The sequence below is a fragment of the Amblyomma maculatum genome, chromosome 4 (assembly GCF_055883805.1).
Source record: "Amblyomma maculatum isolate TAMU_Amacu chromosome 4, ASM5588380v1, whole genome shotgun sequence".
Taxonomy (NCBI): domain Eukaryota; kingdom Metazoa; phylum Arthropoda; class Arachnida; order Ixodida; family Ixodidae; genus Amblyomma; species Amblyomma maculatum.
The window spans coordinates 166998074-167023084 of NC_139347.1; the positions used below are offsets into that span (position 1 = coordinate 166998074).

The following is a 25011-nucleotide window of genomic DNA, read 5'->3' on the forward strand; positions in this document are numbered from 1 at the left end:
TGGTGATCACTGTGAATGTTTATATGACGGTAAACAACACAATCTTCAGCAAATAAGGGTATGTTAAGGCATATGTCAGTTGGCATGTCGTTTATAAAGATAACAAAAAGCAAGGGTACCCGACATAAGCAAACCTGAGGGCAATTACACAATTATTGAGCAAAAGCGCCTCGCCATGGGTTTCGCACTTCAACGGTTTCGCTGCTATTGCAAGGATGCCTCTTCACAGTGGTTACCGACCATCATTCCTTGTTTTTGCTGGTCAATCTCCGCGATCTGTCGGGCCCTCTTTCGTGGTGCGCAATCCGTTTGCAAGAATTCAATTATATAGTGTCATACAAGAACGGGCGCCGGCAAGCTGACACGGACTGCCTCTCACATTTGCCGCTTCCGACGACAGAATGCGAAGCCGACAGCATTGATGATAACATTGCCGCGGTATTACCTCTGTTCTCTGATGCCCGTAGGTTCCGCAGTGAGCAGAGTGAAAGTCAGAATCTGAAGCCAAGTTTATCGCTGCACAAGACTCTACAGCTTCCCGTCCTTTTTATGTGTGTGGCGGGCTTTTGTACAAGGACAATTTTGCCACTGGCCTCCGCTACCTTCAATGGTACCTGACAGCCTACGATCCTGTTTTGCGCGCAGTGCCAGACGAGCCCACTTCTGGACACCTGGGATCTGCGAGGACACTCCATCGTACCCAAGAGCGTTTTTATTAGCTGCAGACGCGGGAAACCACCTAGAAGTATCTGGCTGGCTTTGCCCAGTGTGTGTCACAAACGTCACACTCGGCCTATTTCCGGTCTCATACATAATTGGAAGCCGCCCAGATCTTTTTTTGAGCAAGTAGAGGTAGACCTATTGGGGCCGTTTTCCAAGTCTCATCACTGCGACCGCTGGATAGTTATCTGCACTAATTATCATACACGTTATTGCTAAACGGCAGCTCTTCCTTTGGCTCCAGCACACCAGGTCGCCCTCTTCCTGTTTCTTCGTGTTGCGCATATTTTATATTTCACGGGCCACCGCGATTTATGACCATCGACCGTGCTCCCCAGGTCACCAAGGATGTTGTGGATTAACTCCTTCATTTGTGCAAAAACGCATTTCCGACACTTTACTCCTTATCATCCTCACAGAAATGGACTCACCGTGTGAACGAAGTGGACAATCACCAACAAGGTTTTCATGTATATCACTGCCGACCATAAGAACTGGGTCTCTGTGCTACCATTTATTACTTACGCGTACATTACCACTCGGAAGGAAACAACACGCTACCGTTTGTTTTTGTTGCGGAAGCAACACTATGCTATTGATTGACTGATTGAAAACTTTATTGAGTGCATGGGAGTTCTCGGAGTTGTGGGTGGTCCGCCTATTCCGGCAGCCCAGTAGCCTGCGCCGCAGTCTTCGTTGTTGGTCGGGGTCCTCGCTGTGCAGAATGGCCTCCCACTGCTCCAAATTGGGATTAGGAAGTTTATCGATAAAGGGATTTAATTGGCATGCCCACACCATGTGAAACGCCGTAGCTATTTCTTCACAGTGTGGGCACTCTGGTGTGTAAAGTGAGGGGTACCATTGGTGGAGTTTAAATGGTGTAGCGAGAGTCTGTTTGTAGCCGGCGGAGGATGTGTTCTTCTGCCGTGTTTAGAGTTTTGTGAGGTGTGGGGTATGTCAGTCTTGCCTGTCTGTAGGCCTGTAGGAGTTCAGCAAAGGTTATTATAGGCTGTGTGATATGCTCTTTTTCCTCATCGGCTAAGGGGGATCCCGGTGTAAAAGAGCTCGGGCGTGCCGGTGGGTGGCGTCATTCTCTTCTGTGTGTTCTGTGTGTCCGAGAAACCATATGATTGAGGCCCCATTAGGAGGGTGCTTTGGTAATAGTGGCAGACATGATTGATGGATGAGTCCGCTGGTAATATTCCTGCACGAATTTTGGGAGTCGGTGAGTACAATAGCGTTTGGGTTGGTAGTCAGCGCTAGTGCAATAGCTGCCTCCTCGGCGTAAGTGGGGTTAGAGGTGCGGGCTGATGCGCAGTTGACTAATTTTCCCTCGGGATTCGTTACGGCGATGGTCATCCGCCCTTGGAATGGACCGGCTGCATCCACGCAGAGCGTGTCCGGGTGGCTATACCATTTCTTGCGAAGGCTTTCAGCTCTGGCGTTTCTTCGCTCCGCGTTAAATGTCGGATGCATGTTTTGGCGTATTTGATGAACATAGATTTTCTTGCAGATAGATAGAGGAAGTTCCGTCCTTTGGTCCACTGTGTAGGGTACTTTGAGGTGTATCTTGTTGAGAAGGATTTGGCCTGTTCGAGTGATGGCTAGGCGGTTGAGCTGTGACAGTCGTTGCGCCTCCCAAATTTCTTGGAGTGCGTTGTGGATGCCGAGAGATGAGGCGTGATGTTGATGTGGTCTTCGGCAGATCCAGTGCTGTTTATAGGCCGCCCATATTAGTGACTCAAGCTTTGCGATTTCTTGCGAGGTGAGGTGGGGGTAGGCAGTCCCGTACATTATTTGTGAGACAACAAAAGCTTGTACGAGGCGAATTGCGTCCCTTTTTTTCAAGCTGTGGTGCTTGTTGCAAATGCGGCTGAGCATCCTTGTTATCCGCTGCGTTGTTGTTGCGAGTTTTTTGACGGTCGTGGTGTTTTTGCGGCCTTATGGTATGTACTGGCCAAGAATTTTAATTTCAGATGGCTTAGGGATTTCGTGTCGATCGATGCTGACTGAGATGTTTTCAGCTAGATGTTGTCTTGGGTTCTTGAGTATGAGCAGTTCAGACTTTTTAGGGGCGCGTTGTGGACCTAGAGATTTTGCGAACTGGTGGACCACGTCGGCTGCAGCCTGAAGACGTTGTTCCATCTCTGCGTCGTTCGCAGTGCGTCGCTCCCAGATCGTAATGTCATCTGCGTAGATGGCGTGTTGTATGCCTTGAATTTTCTGAAGCTGGGATGGTAGGTCCTTCATTGCCAGGTTGAATAGCAGGGGTGAAAGGACAGCCCCCTGTGGGGTTCCTCGCGGGCCAAGTGTGATGGGCTGTGATCGGAAGGATCCCAGATTGAGGATAGCCTGTCTCGATGTAAGGAAGTCTTTGATGTAGTTGTAGGTCTTGGGACCGCAGTTTACATCTGCTAGGCCGCGCAGAATGCTGGAGTGGAAGATGTCAAATTCGCTTTTTAAATCAAGTACTAAAATGGCCCTAGTTTGGGTTCTTGGAGGTTTCTCGAGACGGTCTTTGTATATGTTTAGGAGAACGTCTTGCATTGACAGATGTGGCCGGAATCCGAACAGCGTTGGCGGCAGCAGGTTATTGCTCTCCAAGTACCGAGTAAGCCGGGTGGTGATGACCCTTTGAAAGTGTTTTCCCGAACATGACGTTAGGGAAATAGGTTGGAGGTTGTCTAATAGCAAGAGTTTGTTGGGTTTTGGTATGAAGCGTATGTCAACCATTTTCCACGATGATGGCAGTTGTCCTGTATGCCACTGCTTCTCGTTGAAATATTGAATTGATGATGTAATCTGGTTGTCGGGGAGATTGTATAGAAGCTGGGCCGTTACCTTGTCTGGCCCTGCAGCGGCGTGTTTCCTCATCCCAGCGAGTTCGGCCCTTGTCTCTGCCTCTGTAACTGGGGCGTCAAGGGCATCGTTCGGTAGGCCAGTATACTCATGATGGGGTATGTGTGGGCTTACGCATAAGTACCTGTCCTGCAACTGATTTAGCATTTCTTCGTTGGTGCCCTGTTTAGAGTGAATAATCTTGTTCATCCGAAAACAAGTTTCGAATTTGCTTTTGCTAGGGTCGATGAGTGACGTTAATAAGTGCCACGTTTTAGACACTCCGAGATTGCCTTGGATATTGTCGCAGAGCGAATTCAGGTGCTCTCGGGCAAGGGTACAAGCGTACTTTTCAGCTTTGGTGTTGATCTGCTCAATGCGGAGCCATAACTTGCGATTATGTCGCTGTTTTCTCAATCTCTTAGTGGGAGATAATTTTTACGCCTCCCACAGATGTAGGAGATGTAGGTCAACCGCTGGACAGTTTCGGTTGTTCGGACCTTTTTTGTGAACTGAGTTAAGCTATTCCTGACGTCCCGAGTCCAGTCGTCTATGTCGGCGATGGGACTGCTCGAAGGGGACGGGATTACCTCCATTTGTCCCAGTCCGTGAGTCGCGCAGTTCTGATCTTTTTGTATCTGCCGGTAGTCAGGTTGGTGGCGAGGATAGAGTGGACGCTACCCAGGTGCTGGTCTGTATTACTCCAATTTGGATTAGCTGCGTTTTTTACAAGCGCAAGGTCTGGGCAGGTATCTCGGGAGACGCTGTTGCCCAATCTGGTTGGGAGCGCAGGGTCTGTTAGGAGCGTGAGTCTCTCTTGGGTAATTATTTCGGCCAATTTTCGACCCTTGGGTTTTGCCTTCGGGTATCCCTACAAAGGGTGCGGGGCGTTGAAGTCCCCCCCCCAATCACGCACGGAGCTTTGCCCGTCAGCACTAGGAACCTTTTAACGAGATGGCCTAGCCTAGGATGTCGGTCATTAGGTGGGCTGTAGATGTTTAATATGTGTATGCCTTACTCGCCTCTCCTTAGCGGTAGGAGAGAGATGTAGCAATGTGATATGCCCTCGATTATGTCTTCGTGCAATACGGCTGTGTATGATTTGTGAACTAGTATGGCAGAGAATTTGTCGTGCTGGTACGCTTTGTAACTTATAAGCTTCAATTCTGTTGCAAGTGGTTCTTGCAGCAAAGTCACTGCCGGGGGCTCTTTTGCTTGCGTGATGCACATGGTAAGGGCTGCTTGTTTCCGCTTGAATCCCCGGCAGTTCCACTGCCACAGCGTTGCTCTTGAATCGGCTGACATGTTTGCTCACTGTCTGACGGATCGTCCAAGATCACAGGTCTAATGAGTCGAGATTTGTGTCTTTTTTCAGGCAGTTCGTCACGGATGGCTGCAATTGCGGTTTCCATGTAGTGTTTGGTGTTTACTATGCTTTCGCGTGTTTCAGCCGTTTGATGTTCTATATACTCTTGGTAGGCTCGGAATTCTTCTCTGAAGGATCTGAGCTCCTGAATAATTTGCTGATATATCTCCCCTAGTACGGGTTGGGTTGCGGGTGCGTTTTGAGCTCCGGAATTGGGTTGTGGGTTCGGGCTTGTGTTTGTGCGCATGTTGTGCTCTATGGCATTGAGGCGTCAGGTAAGTGTAGTCACCATTGCTTGTAGTTGTTTGTTCTCCTGTATGAGTGACTCTATAATGTTGACTTTCTGTGAGGGAGGTGAGGAAGTGGGAAGGGGAGGCCATTCTGCCCAGCTCTCCTTTGTATCCGTAGCTCGGGTGATGGGCAGCTGGGACTGGTCTCTGGAATCGGTAGGCTGGCCCGTGGACGTCTTGTTTTTGATGCTCCCGTGGTGCTGCCGCTGTTGCCCTTCCTGGCGTTCTCGGCCCCCAGCTGCGTCTCGTGACCTCGAGGTAGATCGAGTTCTGTTTGAGGAGCGGGAGCGGGAGCGTCTCCTTTCCGTGGTCTGCTCTTTGGTCCGTGGCCTCCCTCGCGGAGATTGGTTGTGGTCTTCCGGGTCTTGGCTGTGGTCCTCAAGGTGGGCTGTGGTGGTTGATGAAGTTGTGAGTTTGGGTTTGAGAGAGTAAAACTTCTCTCCACAGTCTTTGGAATAGGTATTGTGGGGACCCTTGTTCAGAGCGCACATGGGCTTACACTCATATATTTCCTCGGTGAGCTGGTTACCGCGCAGTTGGCATAGTCGTTTTCTGGGTTGAGGGCAGACGTCGATTCTGTGCCCTGGCGTGCCGCAGTTGAGACATGCTGGCCTGGTCTTGCGGTAGATGTAGCAACGGCGCTCGGACCAGCCGTAGTTGATAGTGAGCGGGACTCGGTGTCCCTTAAATACTACTATCGCCGAGGAGGATTTTCCGAGTCGCCATGCACCTAGGATATGGTGGTCGGGAGAATACAGGGCTTGAAAGATGGAGTCATCGCTCACGTCGGGCCTGATGTTGTGAATCACCCCTTTGCAGACCTCTTCGGGGAGGGTGATGTAAGCAGTAATTTTTATAGCTTTGCCGTTCAACCGGATGTGAGTAAGTGCGGTGAGGCAGTGCGCGTCTGTCTCTCGTTGTTTGTGCAAAAAATGATGATATTGTCACGTAGCCATTTAGGCCTGTAACCAGAAGGTTGGGTTTTAACGGGGGAGTTGAGCTAGCAGGCGCAGAAGAGCAGGTTCGGAGCACCGAGAGACGGCAGCTAACTTCAGCTTCTTCTCGAACTCCACGGGGCACTTCTTCGAGTCCGCGCACGAGACTCTCGATGAGCAGCCGCCTAGCGGCTGCTGTTGCACACGCTACATTACCCCCCCTCTAAAAAAATAAATGTCAACTTGATGAATTCGAAAGCAGACATAAAATAATAAAGCAAGGAACATGCTGTAGGCGGTGCGCTAATTTCCTCGCGAAAAGTACGGCTTCATGCGCACGACATGGACAACCTCGGATTTCTGCTGGCGACGAGTAGAACAAAAGCCGTCCGGAAGCAGTTCGTACGTGACATCGCTCAGCTGACGGAGCACTTTCTATGGGCCAAAGTACTGCTTCAGAAGTTTTTCGGATAATCCCCGACGTCGAATCGGAGTCCAAAGCCACACCCTATCGCCCGTTTCGAAAGTCACTACACGGTGGTGGTGATCGTAAAGCTGGGCGTCTCGACCTTGCTGGTTCCGGATGCGTGCCCTCGCCAGCTGTCGCGCTTCTTGTGCGCGTTGAGTGAACTCCTCGGCACCAACTTCGAGGTCACGCAATGAGGTTACCCATGTCCCGAGACTGAAACCTTGTCATCATCGTCCTGACGACTGACTCGTCTGGCGGCTGCGTCTGCGAAGAGAGAAGTGTTACGGAGATGAACAACTCTTGAGCAGGGCCAGAAAAGGGAAGAACGAAGAAGAGATGGCCGGGCACGCGCTCGGTTGGACCTTGTCTTGTGGTGTATGTGTCGCTGTCTGTTGCCTGTGTAAACCTCGAATGTCAAACTGCCCCAAAAGATCTGAGGGGTTACGTTATGGGCGTGTACAGAGTCCAGGTCATCTTACAGTTCGATCAAAGTCAAGGTCATCTTTTGCTATCAAGAAATTATAAACATCACCAGTGATGCCTTTCAGCAGATGTGCTACTTTATCTTTCTAGGTCATCTGGGCATTGTTCGCTTTACAGAGCTTCAACACCACCTCTATATGGTTTGCAAGTTTATCTCTGTAGCTAAGCTCTGTGGCCGAGCAGGTGTTCAGCACATTGTGCTAGAGTAATGCAGTCGCCAAAGCACAGACGCGATTCGGTGACAAAGTGCTTCCAGGTTGTTAGAGGAGCTTTATTTTTTTGGAACCAGACTAACGCGGTATTTGTCGGGCAGAAATCACGATGGGTAGCTAAGCGGTGGCATCCTATTGGTTGTAGCGGCTCACCCCTTGGTAGTGTGTAAGCCACTCGTCAACGTCCTCGCCCGCGCTCCGGTAGTGTTCCGATAGGCCCTGCCCGGCAGGCCGGTCTCCAATCTGGATCGCAGTGTCACCATGGGCTGCTGGCGGGTCATAGGCTGGTTCCATGGAGCTGGTCAGTGGTTCAAGGCCCGCAAGGTGACGACTCCTACGATACTCCAGTTCTAACTGCGCTATGTGTAGCATCAAGGATCTTTATTCCCGCGCCACTACCACCAATTCACGCCGGTACCGTGACCGAGGAGACCTGAGAAGTTTGACAGGCGAGGTGTACAGAGCAAGCGAACAGTGACACAAGCACCACGAGCCAAGACACCACGAAGCGCATGCTCTTCGATCTCCTCTTCCTTCTTTCTCCTTTCTGGCCCTGCTCGAGACTTCATCTCCATAACAGCACATCAGTCGCTTTAGACAACACAAAGCTTTGTACATGGGTGCAGTCAAGCACATACGCTCCCACCTAATACAGCTTCAAAAAGCACATAAAGTCGCCGAGGCACTATAACTGTGATGCATGATATCCGCGAAGTTAACACTAAAGAAGGATACAAGCATATTATTTGTTTATCAACCCGTGAAATGCCCCAGCTACCCACCTCCCTGGTGTTTCGATCAGTATAAACAAGCAACATTCAGCACACAAACAAAAAGCAGTGTGGATTGACAGTTTCATAAATGCTTAACTAAGAATGTAGCCTTCATCTCCAAGGCGCCGCACATTAAAGACATATATATGTACCTAAGACTGCAGGAGGTGATCTGACAGAGTAGTCTGTTTATTCATACCTGGGTTCAGCATTCCTTTTATGCATCGTATTCTTTTTTTTGTTAAACTTTATGCTTGGTTTCTATTATAGGAGCGAAAACACACCATGCTCGAAACACATAGGGGTGGACACCTGAATCATACCGTAATGTGAAGGTACATGGGTCGTTGGCTGGCTTCGAAAATTATGACGGAGGAAATAAGAAATTATGATAGGTAGTGGAATAATTTCGACTGCCTGCAGATTTTTAGCCTATTCTGACATAGCACAGCGCACGGGTGGCTTTGTGTTTCGCCTCCATTGAGACATGATATCGCGGTCGGATCATAACCAGGCCAAATTGGGGCAGCAGCTGAACGTATTGACCAATGAGCCACTGTAGGGGTAGAGGCTTAGTACTTGTGTCGCAATCTTACAGAGATACTTGTTGTCATAGTACGTCATCTTAAAAGACGTGGCTGTGGCGATTCCGAGTCATCGCAGGAAAAAGTTGAATTACGTGACTATCGCATGCTCTCACCTTGATTGCTAGTGATGTGCGCTGTTACTGCTCTGCTGCTCTCCTCCTCAGGCGTTCTAAACTAGGCTTAAAGTACTGAAACCAGCTTGATACCAGGTGCAGCTGGAGATTCACACATTTCAAGCCTGTGACCACAGAAGCATATTATAAGGCTCAAATCCAAACGAGTAATCTGCTGTCACTGTTGTGGCGTCCAGGGTTCCAACCAGCGTATGGGCCTCTGGAGTTTAAACAGATCTTTATGACCCAAGCATCTCATCATGCGCCGTCCTCAACTGTTCAGGACAAATATGAATTCATAATCTCCATCACTTCACCATCCCTCATGCTCCAACAGCCTAGCAATTCCCATATCTTTAAATATTTCTTTGGCGTAGGCGCGGATGTCTGGCTAGACGAAACTGAAGGTGCAGCTTGCGATAACAGAACGGCGAATGACTCCGCATTGCAGCACATGTAATTTCTTTAGAATCGCCTGCCAAATCAACGAGCACCTTGAACAGGTGCAGAAGCCAAGAATAAAAATACAACGAATCTGATTTTACTTTTTCAGCTTTTCAACTCCTGCACCAATTTCATTGGACCAAGTTTCATTAGTTTGGGACAACAAAAAATGTATTACAACTGTCATAATGAGTAATTATGCGCCTCCACTGTCACTTAAATATTAAAAACTAACTGATTTTGATTACATAAGTATAGATTATTTAACCAATGTAAGTCTGTTGCGGGTTTTTTGTGACATTTTTGTAAAACTCCGATCTCTTTATTAACGACCGTAATTTTTTTATTCTCGTCATATGTCACATATTTGATTCCTTTTTTCATAGCGAATAATTAGAGAATAAACAAGTACATTATCGTGTTCCCAAGAAACGTTTAGCACAGAAACTACCTTTAAAGCAGCATTTGGCGAAAAGAATTGGAAATAGCAGTTCTCCTAATGCTTTTGCTCTTGCAGAAAGTGCAGACTGCGAAAACTAAGTTCAGTGATTGCAGAACATGCTATTCAGATTTAGTGCTTGAAATAATAAATCTATGTGGCGTGGTGGATAAGCTGGGCTCTTACGCTGTTCTATGGCGATTGCTTCAAGTTGATATGTTTTTCAGCTTTGCGGCTGTACTGCGTTCCTGCCTGCTCTCGTGAAACGTTTTCCCTATTTGCTTGAAGGGTTTGCCCTTTCGTAGGCTCCATATTATATTGACACATGCCATTCATAGACGACGAAGATTTGAACCGGCGATTCGGTGAAGGCGACGAAGCGAAACGGTGCTCCGCTTTCGTGCTGCCCTGACTGGTTGTTGGTGTTCTTCGGTGTCAGAGTGCCAGAGCGCCTTCTGTGTAACGTTACGTTACAAATCTGGTGGAGGAATTGCCAGGTATGGATCCAGTCCTGCATAATCAACCTGCCAATACGGAGCTTACCCCCGTACATCAACGCCTCGGCCGCCGCCTACGTGGAGAGCCCCCTGAATTCGGACCCCTTCCGGCCGCTACCAGGACGACGCATCCTCAGACGGCCGTAGAACCTGCTGCAATGCCATCTGAGAGCAGGCTTCCCACCCACATCCTGTGTCATCAACCGCGAACACCCCCTCCTTTCATGGCGACGTGTTCGAGGACGCCGAGGACTGGCTTGAGAACTACGAGCGAGTTGCTCGTTACAACGGGTGGACTGATGAGCGCAAGCTCCACAACGTGTACTTCGCTCTTGAAGAGTCTGCACAGACATGGTTTGAAAACCATGAGGCTGCCTTCCCATCCTGGGTAGCCTTCTGTCTTGATTTCAAAGCCACCTTTCCTAGCGCCGACCGCCGGGAGCGAGCAGAAGCTGCGCTACACTCGCGCAATCAGCGCCCGAACGAGAGCGTGCGTATGTTCTTTGAGGACATGACACGCCTTTTCAAGCGTGCAGACCCACAAATGCCTGAAGATAAGAAACTGCGTCACCTGATGCGGGGCGTTAAACAAGAACTTTTCGCGGGACTGGTGCGCAGTCCACCGCGCACTGTGGCGGAGTTTCTCAGCGAGGCAGCGACCATGGAGACAACGTTGCAACACCGAGCCCGTCAGTACAACCGTGACGTGAACATCATTGGGTCCGACGCACCTCCTGTGCATATCGGCAGCGACATGGACGCACTACGAAATCTCATCCGTTCTGTCGTGCGGGAGGAACTGCAAGCGCTCCGGATGCCTTCCAACACAACAGCTTTTCCTTCACTGGCTGAAGTCGTCCGGGACGAGGTGCGTATGGCAGCTCAGCAAGTTGCTGACGTTCCCCAGCAGCGCGTTCCCCACCATACGACCGACGCGAAGTCCACCCACGCGTCCGTCTTACGTAGGGCTCCCCCGCCGGACCATAGTATCAACGCCGCAGCTCCAGCAATGGAGCCGCAGGGTCCTCGCATGGAGGGCCTCGCAAGGAGCCGCATGGGGCCTCACTACTCCCCTCCGCCAATCTACCAGCGACCCCGTCAAGTATGGCGGCCGCGGGACCGTCGCCCCTGTGCTATCATTGCGGGGAAGCCAGTCACCTTTACCGGGCGTGCCCGTACCGCCGCGTCAACATGCGGGGTTTCGCCTTGGAGGAACTCCACCCTCGGAATGACGAACGGCCTACTGAGATTGCAAGCGACCTTGCAGCGCGACAGTATCCCGTCACGTCCGGTTACCAAGAGCGTCGGTCTACGTCCACGACGAGCTAGCGTTCGACAAGTCCCCACTCTTCCCGACGCCGCTCCTCTCCCAGCCCTAGCCGGGAAAACTAATACCAGCGGCCTTCGGAGGCAGGGTCGCTGATGTCGGGAAACGTGAATATCCTCCGTCATCGTCAGGCCGACCCGACGAGATTTCGTTTGTGTCAGGTAGCGACAGCATCCGGCATACTACCTCCAATTTATGTGTAACGATTGATGGAGTGGATGTCACCGCGTTACTCGACACTGGTGCCGATTATTCAGTAATGAGCCGTGGTCTCGCCCGAGAATTGAAGAAAGTTTTGACACATTGGTCCGGCCCGAAAATTCGCACGGCGGGAAGCCACTTGATCGAACCTGCAGGCAAGTGCACAGCGCGGGTCGGCATCCGTGGTTTTGTGTATGTCGGAGAATTTATCGTGCTTCCTGAGTGTTCGAAAGACTTGATCCTTGGTCTAGATTTCCTGCAGACCAACGGCGCTGTCATTGACCTGAAAGAAGCGCGTGTTTCCTTTTCGACGAAACGAGCCGTGGCGCGCATTGAAAACGAAGATCCGGGTCTGAACGTTTTGCGTATAGTCGACGATGACGTGAGGGTTCCGGCACGTTCTAGTGTGTTGGTTTTTGTAAAGCATGACTTATTCCAAGATTAGGAGGGCATCGCGGATGGGCACCTTCCGCTACTACTCGAGAAGGAATTAGCCGTTGCTCGAGGACTCGTACAACTCCAGAACAGTTGTGCTACTGTCCTCCTGACAAATTTTGCTAAGGAGATGCGGCATCTCGCCAAGGACACGGCTGTTGCCGTCCTTCACGATGTTACTGCCTTGCCTCATTTATGCACCACCGGAGCGAACCCTAAAGAGGAGGCCGCACCTTGTCATGCTCTGCAGACCGTTAAAATTAACCCCGACTTGAGGCCCGATCAGAGGAATCTTCTCTCGGCTCTCCTGAGCGATTTCGAAGACTGCTTCGCCCCAGGCTCTAAGGTTGGTCGTACTCCTGTCGCCAAGCACCGAATCATCACCGATGAGACCACGTTACCGGTATGTCAGCGCCCGTACCGGGTTTCTCCTAAAGAACGTGACGCCATTAAAATGCAAGTGGAGGAAATGCTTGCGGACGACGTGATCCAACCTTCGACGAGCCCATGGGCATCGCCAGTGGTCCTTGTCGAAAAGAAAGATGACACCTTGAGATTCTGTGTCAATTACCGAAAGTTAAATAACGTGACTAAAAAGGACGTCTATCCGCTGCCCAGGATTGATGATGCCCTCGACCGACTACGCGACGCCAGGTACTTTTCCTCATTAGACCTCAAAAGCGGATACTGGCAAATCGAGGTGGATCAGAGAGACCGGGAGAAGACTGCATTTGTGACGCCCGACGGCCTATACGAGTTTAAGGTGCTTCCGTTTGGTCTTTGCTCTGCACCGGCCACGTTCCAACGTATGATGGACACGGTTTTATCAGGTCTGAAGTTGCAGTCGTGCTTGGTGTACTTAGATGATGTCGTTATTTTCTCGCCTACTTTCGAGCAACACTTGGACCGGTTGCGCATCGTGCTTCAAGCACTCAAAGGCGCGGAACTAACGATCAAGCCTGAGAAATGCCACTTTGATTTCAAGGAACTACGCTTTCTCGGCCATGTTGTCAGTGCACAGGGCGTTCTCCCTGATCCCGAGAAGACTACCGCAGTGTCAAATTTTCCACGCCCCACCGACAAAAAGGCACTTCGACGATTTCTAGGTCTTTGTTCATACTACCGACGCTTCGTCCAAGATTTCTCTAAGATAACTGAACCACTGACAGCACTAACCAGAGAAGGCATACCCTTCCTGTGGGGAGACGATCAAGAACAAGCCTTCCAGGAGCTTAGAAGCCGCCTACACAGACCCCCAATACTCGCCCATTTCGATGAAGACGCCGCAACCGACGTACATACTGATGCCAGCAACGTTGGCCTCGGCGCGATACTCATTCAGTGGCAAGGCGGAATAGAACGGGTTATCGCCTACGCGAGCCGAACACTCTCACGATCAGAGGCCAACTATTCGACAACGGAGAAGGAGTGCCTTGCGGTAATCTGGGCCATTAGCAAGTTTCGACCATATTTGTATGGACGACCCTTCCGTATTGTCAGCGACCATCATTCCTTGTGCTGGCTGGCAAGCCTTAAAGACCCGTCTGGACGCTTAGCTCGTTGGAGCCTCCGTCTTCAAGAGTATGACGTCACTGTGGTGTATAAGTCGGGACATAAACACCAAGATGCGGACTGCTTGTCACGCGCGCCATTGGACTCCACTGCAGTGGAAAATGCCGACGATTTTCCCTTTATTGGGGCCATTACACAATCCCATATGGCTGACCTTCAACGCAAGGACCCGGAGCTGACGCCGCTCATCGATTATCTGGAAGGACACGGTGGTAGAGTACCGCTTGTTTTTCGCCGTGGCTTGCAGTCATACGCTTTACGAAGTGGAGTTCTCTACAAGCGCAATTTTGAAAGATCCAAAGAGACATTTCTACTCGTAGTGCCTACGCACCTACCGCCTGACATCTTAAGCGCTTGACATCTTAAGCGCTTGTCACGACGAACCGTCCTCCGGCCACTTGGGAGTTAGTCGTACGCTTGCAAGAATTCGGGAGAAATACTATTGGCCGAAAATATTACCTTCAGTGCGATCTTACGTAAAAACCTGCCGTGATTGTCAACGCCGAAAGACTCCACCCGTGAAACCAGCTGGATTTCTTCAGCCGATCGCTCCACCGAAAACTCCTTTCCAACAAGTGGGGATGGATCTTCTTGGTCCTTTCCCAAATTCAAGTAATGGAAAGCGTTGGATTGTTGTCGCGACAGACTACGTGACCCGATATGCTGAGACCGCGTCGCTCACAAATGGAACTGCCACCGAAGTCGCAGAGTTTTTTGTCCACGACATCGTGTTGCGTCATGGCGCTCCGGCTGTTATCATTACCGATCGCGGGGCAGCTTTTACGGCCCGCCTGACTAAGGCTGTACTGAACCTTACACACACTAGCCATAGGCGGGCCACGGCATACCACCCGCAAACTAATGGCTTGGTGGAACGGCTAAACAGAACTTTGGCCGACATGCTGTCTATGTACGTGGATATAGAGCATAAGACCTGGGATCAAATCCACCCATATGCCACGTTCGCATATAATACGGCACTTCAGGAGACGACGCGGCTCACACCCTTCGAGCTTGTCTTCGGCCGTCGAGTGACCACTCCACTGGATACAATGTTGCCCGTATACACCGATGACGAAGATGAGCTTGACCTGGACATCGTTAGTTTTACCCAGCGTGCGGAAGAAGCACGGCAGCTGGCAAGGCAACGCATATACCAACAACAGCAACTAGACGCTGACCGTTACAACAAGGGACGGTGCTTCGCTGCCTACGAGCCTGGAAACTATGTCTGGATTTGGACGCCCGTTCGTCATCGTGGGCTGTCTGAAAAATTGCTGCGCCGGTACTTCGGCCCATATCGTGTCCTCCGCCGCCTCAGCGACGTTACTTACGAAGTTGAATCCGCGACCCAAGATCCCTCAAGCCGCAGACGACGCAAGTTCACTGATGTTGTACACGTCATCCGGATGAAACCCTACCACGATTGCCCCGCTGACTATTCTTGAGACTGATGTGCCCCGTTTTGTGTTGTGGTATTCCACACCAACCTAGCATAACATCTGTCAGCTCATCGGATCAAGCAGCATTTGCAGCATCGAGGCAATGCTGCCAAGAAGGGGGGCAATGGCACATGCCATTCATAGACGACGAAGATTTGAACCGGCGATTCGGTGAAGACGACGAAGCGAAACGGTGCTCCGCTTTCGTGCTGCCCTGACTGGCTGTTGGTGTTCTTCGGTGTCAGAGTGCCAGAGCGCCTTCTGTGTAACGTTACGTTACAATATCACCAGTTTGTCGACCACTTTGCTTAGCTAGGCTCACAGCGGTGCGAAAAAAAAGCGTTCGAAGGGTGCGTGCTGCGTTTTAGGGAATCCAAGCTTTTATTTCGGTTTACCGACAAATCGGCTGTTGTCAATGCCTAAAAAGTGCCTTTTTGTTCTGTGTCTCTTTTATTATTTCTGCATTTCGATATCAGATCCTTTTTGTGCTAGAGAGCGCGAAAAATAAGCAATGCAACTTGGGGACACACTTCGCATTCAGGTTTTTAACCGCTAAGTGGCTGCTTCTTGAAATCAGCGTTCATTGGCGATTTCTGTGGTGAGAGTACCCCATTTCCCTAAACGATTTATTTTTTTTTTACTTCGCAAGTGAACATCAAACTTGCTGAGACGTTTAATTACTACATGTACAATCAAAAATTAAAAATTTATAAACATGTTTTTTTTTTGGTGAAAATTGTGATCATAGCACCGTTCCCCCTTAACCAGCAGGCGAGAATACAAATGCGCCGAAAGAACTACAATGAGCTGACGCAGTGAAGCAGGCTGCTTCGTCGGCTGCGCTCCCAAATACTTGCCCACACAAATATAGTGCGAACGGACGATGCAACTTCTGCACATTCATACGAGAACAATTAAAGGCTTTCATAACATACCCTTTCTTGGTAGCAAACATACATTATAAATTTTGGCTTGTGCGAAAAGAGACAAACCGTATCATTTTAGTGTCTATAATCTTCTAGTGCCACTTATAAATATATAACTGGGTTTGCTCTGGACCCCGCATCGTGCTCGAACCCGAGGCACTTGTCCCAGTGACAGCAGTACCGCTTAAACAACAGAAGCACTTTACTAATTAAACAACACGGGCAATGCGTCGTAATCGCCAAAGCAGATGGCAATGTCATCGACATAGCATGCGGCTACAACAAAATACTCGAGCGCTACTGCTCTGAATAATGCTCAGACAGGAGGGTTCAATATACAAGCAGAAAAAGAATGATGACAGGTGTAGCCCTTATGCAGAAAGCGTAACCAAAATCTAATTTACTCTAAGCTACATCGTGCTCGCCCTGTAATCCACAGCACTAGTGGCACTAGCCTCATAAAGAAAATGCGACGATAAAAACCCCAAAAAAACTAAAAAGCAATTAAGTATCCAACTTAATAAAAAAACCTTGAAAGGCTATAAAGTGGGATGGTAAAACAAACTGCCACCCCGCGCAGGATTCGAACCGCACGTATTTGTTACGTATTGTCACGTGGCGGTGACAAAGTAGATGACACAAATGAAGAGTTGGTGATCGTACTAAAGAAACTCTTCATTGGGCTGACTTGCGCCCGCAAAAGAACTAAGCAACTCGGCGGCGGCGATAGCAACAAACGTGCTCGTCGAACGTCGAACAAAGAATGCCCGTCGCACTCTTCAACGCTCAATTTAAAGGCTGCTCAGAACAATCTAAATAACGTCGCAATTGCTACCAGCATAAGCTGGAACATTGTAGAAATACACACGAGTGGCTGGAATCTTCGGGACAGATCTCGGTGCATCTTGCGCTACACCGAAACTGATAAAGGTGTGACTCGCGACAGTATGGTTGCGTACAAAAAGCATGTATTATTACAAAGCCCTCGTTCTTTGCGGCCCTTCTTTATCTTCGCAGAACGTGTAACTTAGCTGTGTATTCATCAATATATTTGCATTTTATCTCCGCCTAGATATTTACAGTTGCGACGTGATGTGTAGAAGTTAAGAGATCACGGTTGCCGGTCTCGCAATTGAAACTAGAGCACTCGAACTTTCTTCCTGCTCTCATGACTTTCCTGTAAATTTCTGGCTTTGTGTGCGAACTATGTTGTGTACCGAAGGCAATCAACGTCTAACGTTTCAAAGCGCTGGCCTATTCGACAGCGCAGACAACTTTTGCAATTCTGCTACCACGGATGTAATTTTCGCTGAACGCTGAGATCTGCAGCAAACCATCACGCATAAATGTGTCACAAAGCAAGGATCAATGACTTGGCCGGTTCATACGTGCTAGAAAAAGCAAAATCATAAGAGAAATAAAGAGCAGGAGAGCAGAAAAACCCGTTAAGCCTTATACTTAACAAGCGCTTTATTTTTTTTTACTTTCTCGCAAGGACCCATCGCTCTACAGGCTGCTCTTCTCCCCATTTTTTTTTTATTTCTATCTACTCTTTTCACTTGGCCGTGGAGCGCCTGGGTGCTGGGTGTCGTTGGCCGCGACGGATGGGGAGATTACGCCACGTTCCCTCCTGGCGAGCAGAACAGCACTAGACGGACGATTCAACGGTTGCCATCAACAAGCAGCAGCGCGCATTCTTTTATAGGTGAGGAAATACTTGGTACTTGGTACTGTCTAATTCGGAGGCGCAGCAGTTGACGGCAAGAGCTCCAATAACTAGCGCACCGGTCTACCCCTCGAATCTGCTGCAGAGAGAGGGGGAGACGAGAGGTTGTTGTCTTCGGGTGCTGGCACCAGGCTGTGCTCTGGCTTGCCCGACCCTGAGGCTTCTTCTCTGTGCGCAGGTGCCACGCAGCGCTGCACCGGAGCTCGTAAAGGGAGATCAGGCGCTGGCCGGAAGCTGCTCGACTCGAGTCGTCGACTGCTGCAGGAGCCGCACGCACCGTGGCGTCAAGCCTGATCATAGCAGCCGGTGTGGGGTAAACACTGGCTGTTGCCTAAACCTTGTCTGCAGCCTGCGGTTTGAGTCAGCAGTGGGCATTTTAGCGGTATTCACCGTGTAGGAGTACCTTGAAGAAAACGTTTGAAGTTTGTGATCGTTGCCTACAATAATTTCTTTCTTTTTTTTTAGTTGCGCATAACTTTCCAGTGGATGATGCGAGGACCAGAGCGGCTGACATTGGGGTCACATAAGATAGCTACAGCAGAAACCAATTCATTTTTTATTCAGTTGTGCAATTACTTCCAAGGAAACAGCGCTTGTAGGAACAATATATTTTTTTTACACCTCTGTTCAAAGCTTCTAGTATCCTCAGCTCCCTTTACAAATGAATACTAGGTCCAGCGCGGCCCCAGCACGCATGAAGTACTTATACCAGTGACATGGGTGATACAAACTACACCCAGCATCAAAGAGGAAATCCCAGCGGTTACTGCCATGTGCAGCCAGTGTGTTCCTGTCACAGCTCCAAGGAATCTGGCAGATCGCCAACATCCTTAGAAAAAAAGAAAGAGCACAAAAAACATGTCTGCACTCTGGAAGGCGCTGAACAATGCTGGTCATCACAATGGGAATCGAGCACGCTTGCGGCTATCGCCGGCATCATATTGCTTAGATCTTTTACGGGCGCAAGTCACATAATACAGCATCCATTTAGGTGCAAAGCCAGTCTGATCGTTTGCTATCTTTGTCAATTTCACCACCATGTTGCATTTTGTATATACTCCAGAGCCCTAGTTTACGTTGTTCTTTTCACACATGTGTCGCAAAAGCATGTTCTGAACGGCATGTTATTTTAAAAGTACATTTCTAATACTTCTAGAAGAGTGCATGAAGACAACGTTTTTCAAAAGACCATGATATGGCTCAAGCAAAAAAAAAAGCAGGTGGATCCTGCTTCGTGCATATGATGGATTAGAAGCAATTTTGAATGTTACCTGTTGCGTACCTCTGGTTAACCCTAGTTGAATTGCGAAAGCAACGATGGAAGCTTGTTTTGCCTGCTACGTTTTTCCCCTGTGACGGCCTATCAGTGCAAGGTGCTACATTATTGGGAATACATCAGGTCATCCTTTAGGGTGTGACGCGAGAACGTAAGCTACCAGCCCACATACAGTCATGCTTCAACTGAGCCGTATGGACGTCTCTGCGTGTCGTATGGGTAACAAAAATGCAAACGGTTCCGGCAGAGTGATTCTGATACCACCCTCCCATATGAAAGGAGCGACCCGAGTTGACAGCTACTGCCCGTGGCATAGGGGTGACGGGAATCCAAATGTCATGGCAGGCTGATTCTAATGTCACCCTCTTCGAGTCATCATTCACACTTCGAGTTATGGATCAAGTCACTCTCGCCCTACCATCTCCTCTGCTAGCCGTCCTGGTTGGCTCAGTCGGTAGAGCGACTGCGCCGGAAAGGCGGTGGTGCCGGGTTTGATCCCCAGATCAGGGCGAATTTTTCTTGAACTACAAAGTTTCTGAGAAATCTGTATAGCTTTCCTTATTAGCGGCATGGTTGCGCATGGGTGGATGACAATGCGCAAATACTTCCTTATTAGAAATCTACTCTCCCTTGGGAGATTCCTCTAAATATTTGACCAACATGAAAAGAGAGGCCCGAGTGAGCTCTCTTGCCGAGTACACGCTCTCCGAAAACACACCGCTGACAAGAATGTAATCACTACTATGATCCTCACGTCAGATAAAGAGAATTAAGACGCACTATTCACAGTCCCAGGCGTGGCTCAGTTGGTTAAACCGCTCTGCTGGGAATCCAAGGATGTCAGGGATGGAGTTTCAAATCCCCGTGGAGGCAATCTTTTTTTTGTGTGTGAAGAGACCACAGCTACACCTCTTCAGGTGCACGGCGTAGCAGCGGCCATCCGAGGTCTTGGTTTTGGCCGTCGAAGGGTTGCTTTCGCAATAAAACTAGGCAAAACATCTGACAGTGGCGAGAAACAGCGGCGCGGCGCCAACAACGGCGTCATCTGGCGGAGCTTGGCTGAAAAGCTTGCTAGGCAACGGCTGTTCAATACTATTCATGCCAACCGGCCACCGGCTACGCGATGAGGCGAAACCTGTCGTAATGTTGCTTTCGCAACAATAATATTTCTGCTTCAGGCGGTGCATCTACACCTGGTCAGTATACCTCCAACCTCAATGACGACGACTGATTTCCTGCATATGTGTTGTAATATATCATTCGACTTCCTAATATTTTCCAGAGAACATTATAGAGCCTAATATCTAATAGAGAAGGTTAACGTTCCACTTATTCCTTATATCTATATATTCTTAGCCACCCTGGACAACATAACTAATTTTAATTAATTCGATCAGTTCACAGTACATTGTCCGCTTTATAATCGTATACAAATTGTCGCAGTCGTGAAATGTAAGAGCCCTAACGATGCTGCTTCTGGCGTTTTATTGTGCACTGATGGCTTGTTTTTTCGAACTGCTGAGGCAGATTGAATTTTGTTATCATCTTGCTTGCAGGTGCTAGCTGCTTAGCCTTCACTGGAAAATTCAGCACACCGACCAGCGTTATCAAGTGGATGGTCCTATCCGTAGTGCTCGTCGCTATAATGTATGGATCTCTGTACGACGTTAAGCGAGTCCGGGGTGATCGTTCTGGACTTCGATTACCACGAATCATGTTGTGGACCCCATTCTTTAGATCCTGGTACGGAAAGCTCAATAACAACCGGACCGCCGAAGACATTACCCACAACTGCTGCGTCACATTCCTGGTCACCAATGACCGCCGACTACTGGCTTCCAGCGAAGCGGTTGTGTTTCATGTCCGCGACATGACCATTTACGATTTGCCCTCCTACCGTTCTCACTCGTAAAGGTGGATCTTCTACCTCATGGAGTCCCCATCGTACACAAAGTTTCCATATTTCGCTTACACAAAAGATATATTTAACTGGACTATGACATACCGGTCAGACTCCGATGTTCATGTCCCATATGGCAGAATTGTTCCTCGCCCTGTCCCTCTCACCTCAAAGAAAAACCTTACTTCCCTTTGGATAGGGAAACGAAAAATTGCTGTTTGGGTGGCCAGCCACTGCACGACCGAAAGTAGACGCGAAGCTTTTGTTGTCGAACTACAGAAGCACCTGCAAGTTGACGTTTACGGTAAATGCGGTCACTACAACTGCTCTATATCACGCAAGAATGAATGCTACGAACACTTTGAGCGTACCTATTTCTATATGCTTTCTTTTGAGAATTATCTGTGCGTCGAATATGCAACGGAGAAATTTTTCATTCCACTCAAGTATCACATTGTGCCAATAGTATTTGGCGGCGCCAATTACAGCAAAATCGCGCCCCCAAACTCATATATCAATGCTCTTGATTTCCCATCGCCAAAGGTGCTTGCTGAACACCTCATTACTGTATCGAAAAACTTTTCAGCGTACAATTCCTATTTTAAATGGAAAGAATATCAAGACGTGAGCTTTGACTGGAGCTTTTGTGAGCTTTGCAAAAAGATGCACCGTTCCTCAAACAATCAAAGTCACTCCTTCTACGGTGACATAGGATCCTGGTGGGAAGATGGAGGCCGTTGCCGAAGGGGGCGCATCTGAGGCCTAACCAAGGAGCTTGTAGAAAAAACTGCTGGTGTGGAAAGATTGCCCGTCGAGTGAAGCCTCTAGGACACCAAATAGTGGGGGGGGGGGGGGGGTGTAGAAAAGCAAGCCAGCTGCTGCAAAGCGCGCCCACTGAACGCACGGACAAGTGGTGGTTGTTTACGTGAGCAGAATGTAACACGGTCAAAAAAAACTTGGATGATTCATGCGTGGCTCACGGTTGTAAAAACCACGTGAAAACGACACCAGGAGTCATATTTCACAAATTGCACTAGTTGATGCTTATTCCGAATTGGCTGTTCTCTTTGCGTTGCGGAGTATATGTTCGGGCATATAGCTGGCGGATTTTTCTTCTCTGATAGGTTTTCAAAAGATCCTGAGGCGTGAACACTTTGAAAACGAGCTGTTTGCCGCGAGGGCTGGCAGGCAAATGGTGAAGACCGCTTGTGCTCCGTTCATTTTACTCTAGAGTTCATTGAATTCACTGGGCAGGCGAGATAGCTGCGCATACACTGTGTGCCGGCTTGTTGATCCCGGGGTCTTTCAGACGCCGGTCGATAATCAGTATATAGGTTCAGCACAGTTTCTTCTCTGTATTAAATCATAAATCTCTGATACATCTGCGCGCAAATATTACAAAAAGCTTATACAGATCGTTAGGGCGAAAAGCCGTCGCCATGCCCAAACCTGAAAAGATAAAGGTGTTGAAAAAATTATGGAGGCCTTTTGTAGTACTTGTGAGGCAGTGGCGTCATATATGTCCTGCACAGAAACTGCGTATTAAGTCGGATAGAGGGTGATGAAGTTGGATTATGGCTCGAGTAAGGAGGGTTAGGTGGAAAAAGTTGAATTAGATTAATGGTGAGTTAGTAAGGGGCTATTAGGACGTATTGCGTTGTATTAGACCGATTTCCTAATATTAAGGCGTAATAAGTTGGATTAGAATAGTTAAGTTGAATTATGGTAGTTTGCTTGGGATTAAGGACAATTATTTTGGATTAGGTTAAATTATTACGGATTACAAATTATTAATTGGGATTAGGTTGGATTAAGATTGATCACGTTGAATTAATGGAGATTAGTTTGGATTAAAGGTGACTAATTTGGGTCATGCTGGATTAAGTTAAATTATTGAAGAAACTATTCCGCAGTCACGGCGGGTAAGTCGTAGCCCTCTACTCTAAGGCAAAAAATAAATAATTGGTAATTAAGCGAAAAGAGAAGAGGCTGCATTGGTTGCAAGCAGAATTCGAAACCATGCAGACAATTTACTTACAAACAAAGCACCTAGTGCTAGAAATGCCGAGCATGTCGCTAGAGAGTCACTAGATCACGAGGAGGATATTCACCACTTATTGGTTTGCCCGGCACTGAAGTCGACTAAAATTCGGCACCTGACGGCAATAGGCCTTTCGCCGAAAAACTCATCTTCATACAATGCATGGACTCAAGGGCATTATCATCGCTCTCTCTTTAACTTTATTAGACCAGCTAACTTTTTTTCTTTCGTTTCATACCTCCTTTATTTTTACATATTCGATTATGCCCTGAGGCAAAAAACAACGTTATTAAAAACAAATGTCGCCAGAGAAAAGTACGCTACCTCAGTTGAATCAACATCTTATTGACTATGATACTTCGACAAGCATTTCTACAAGATTTTAAAAGAAATAGTAGTGGAACTCTACAGCAAATCAGAATTGATCACATAGGTAAAGAGAGTTTGTTAAAAAACGCTTTTTACAAACGACATAAAGTGCGGCCTTTCAATGCTTACCTTATTTAAGAGCCAACGAAAGTTATGTATACAGCCTCAGTATAATGCCACTAACAACGACTAATGTCAGTTGTCAGTGTTTGTAAATAAAGAAAGGAAATTTTTAACGAAGATGTAGCGTTACGGTTTGCGGATTTATGAATAATGTACTCCGAATAGAAAAGCATGCCTTGTTAACGTTTCAGCAGAGTAGCACTTCTTGAATTTTAATCATTTATTTGCTTTGCTATTTGCGTTTGCTGCATCAGCTTGCTATATTTTTCACAAGTATGTTTCAGCCAGTATATTCGATGTGTTTATTTGGTTTGACGTTCATAATCATGTTGCCAGCATAGTTGTATAACTGTGTAACCTGCCAGAGTAAATGTTCCCCCTCGATCCTTTGCGGTTTGTTTCTTTGTTAACGGGTCACAAAAGCTAGAACTTGGCAGCGCCGGCTGCTTGTAAACTTAAGTTCTCTGTATCAGTGTAATGGCCAGGTTTCTTATTTACCGCAGTATATCTTTCTTTTTCTGAAGCATCAAAAGCTATGTTTCTTCTTTTGCTTTGTGGAACACACTAAATTCATTATAGTTACTCAGGCTGGTTGCATGAATTGTTATTTATCATGTTTTGACTTGGTTTTCTTTTGACAATTTACAGGACAGTTCGCTTCTTCGTCTTAAGTGAGTGCATTAAAGAATATGAAGAAGCTGGAATTGGTGTGCAAGTTATTTATACTTTAGGCCGCAACGGTATATTTTTGGCTCCAGAGGAAGGTTTAACAAAAGCCGAAGGGGGCCTTGGCAAAAACATTCACCTGCTAATTCGCAAGTCATGGGCCCAATCTTCATCAAAGAAGCTACATATTAGTGCTACTAAAATGAAAAGAAATCGGCCGCTTAACTCGGTTGAACGGATTTGGACGAGATATAGCTGTCTTGCACACTTCCACGATACCATTTCCACGATGTATAACTTGACGTTCCAGCATAAATTCAATTTTATACATAATCACTAACGCTCAGAATTTATGACCTTAGTATAGTGCGACATTAGTTCAGTACAACTGTACTCGATACAACTTGGAAGTGCAGCATACATTTCAATTCTTAATCACAATTAAATAATTAGCGGTAATTTGCGATTACTAGCGTGACCATGGTGCACTTGTACTCGGCATAAGCTATCAAATAATTTACGACTTGTAAAAATTATGAATTTATTTTCATTGTTCTAATTAGCGGTTATTAACTACATGTATATTTAGTTCAGTGCCATTATACTCGAGATTAGCTATCTAACGATATATGACTCGATGATGTTGCGTAACGTCCCAAGTTTAATAGTAGGTAAATAGTTCAGTACGATTATTTAAAACTTGACATTAATCAAGTGCTAGTATACTCGACATAAGCCACGCAAATATGTGATACTAGCATTGCTACGCTTTCCTAAAAGGCTTGACTGTGATATTGAGCAGCGACGTTTGCAATGAGTAGAGCTAACAAGTCCCCAGTGC

General features: G+C 47.9%; 1 pseudogene; it reads left to right on the plus strand.

Annotated features, from left to right (window-relative positions):
* The first annotated feature begins 20716 nt into the window (after positions 1 to 20716).
* Positions 20717 to 21802, plus strand: LOC146193439 (alpha-(1,3)-fucosyltransferase C-like; annotated as a pseudogene).
* The last annotated feature ends 3209 nt before the right edge of the window (positions 21803 to 25011 follow it).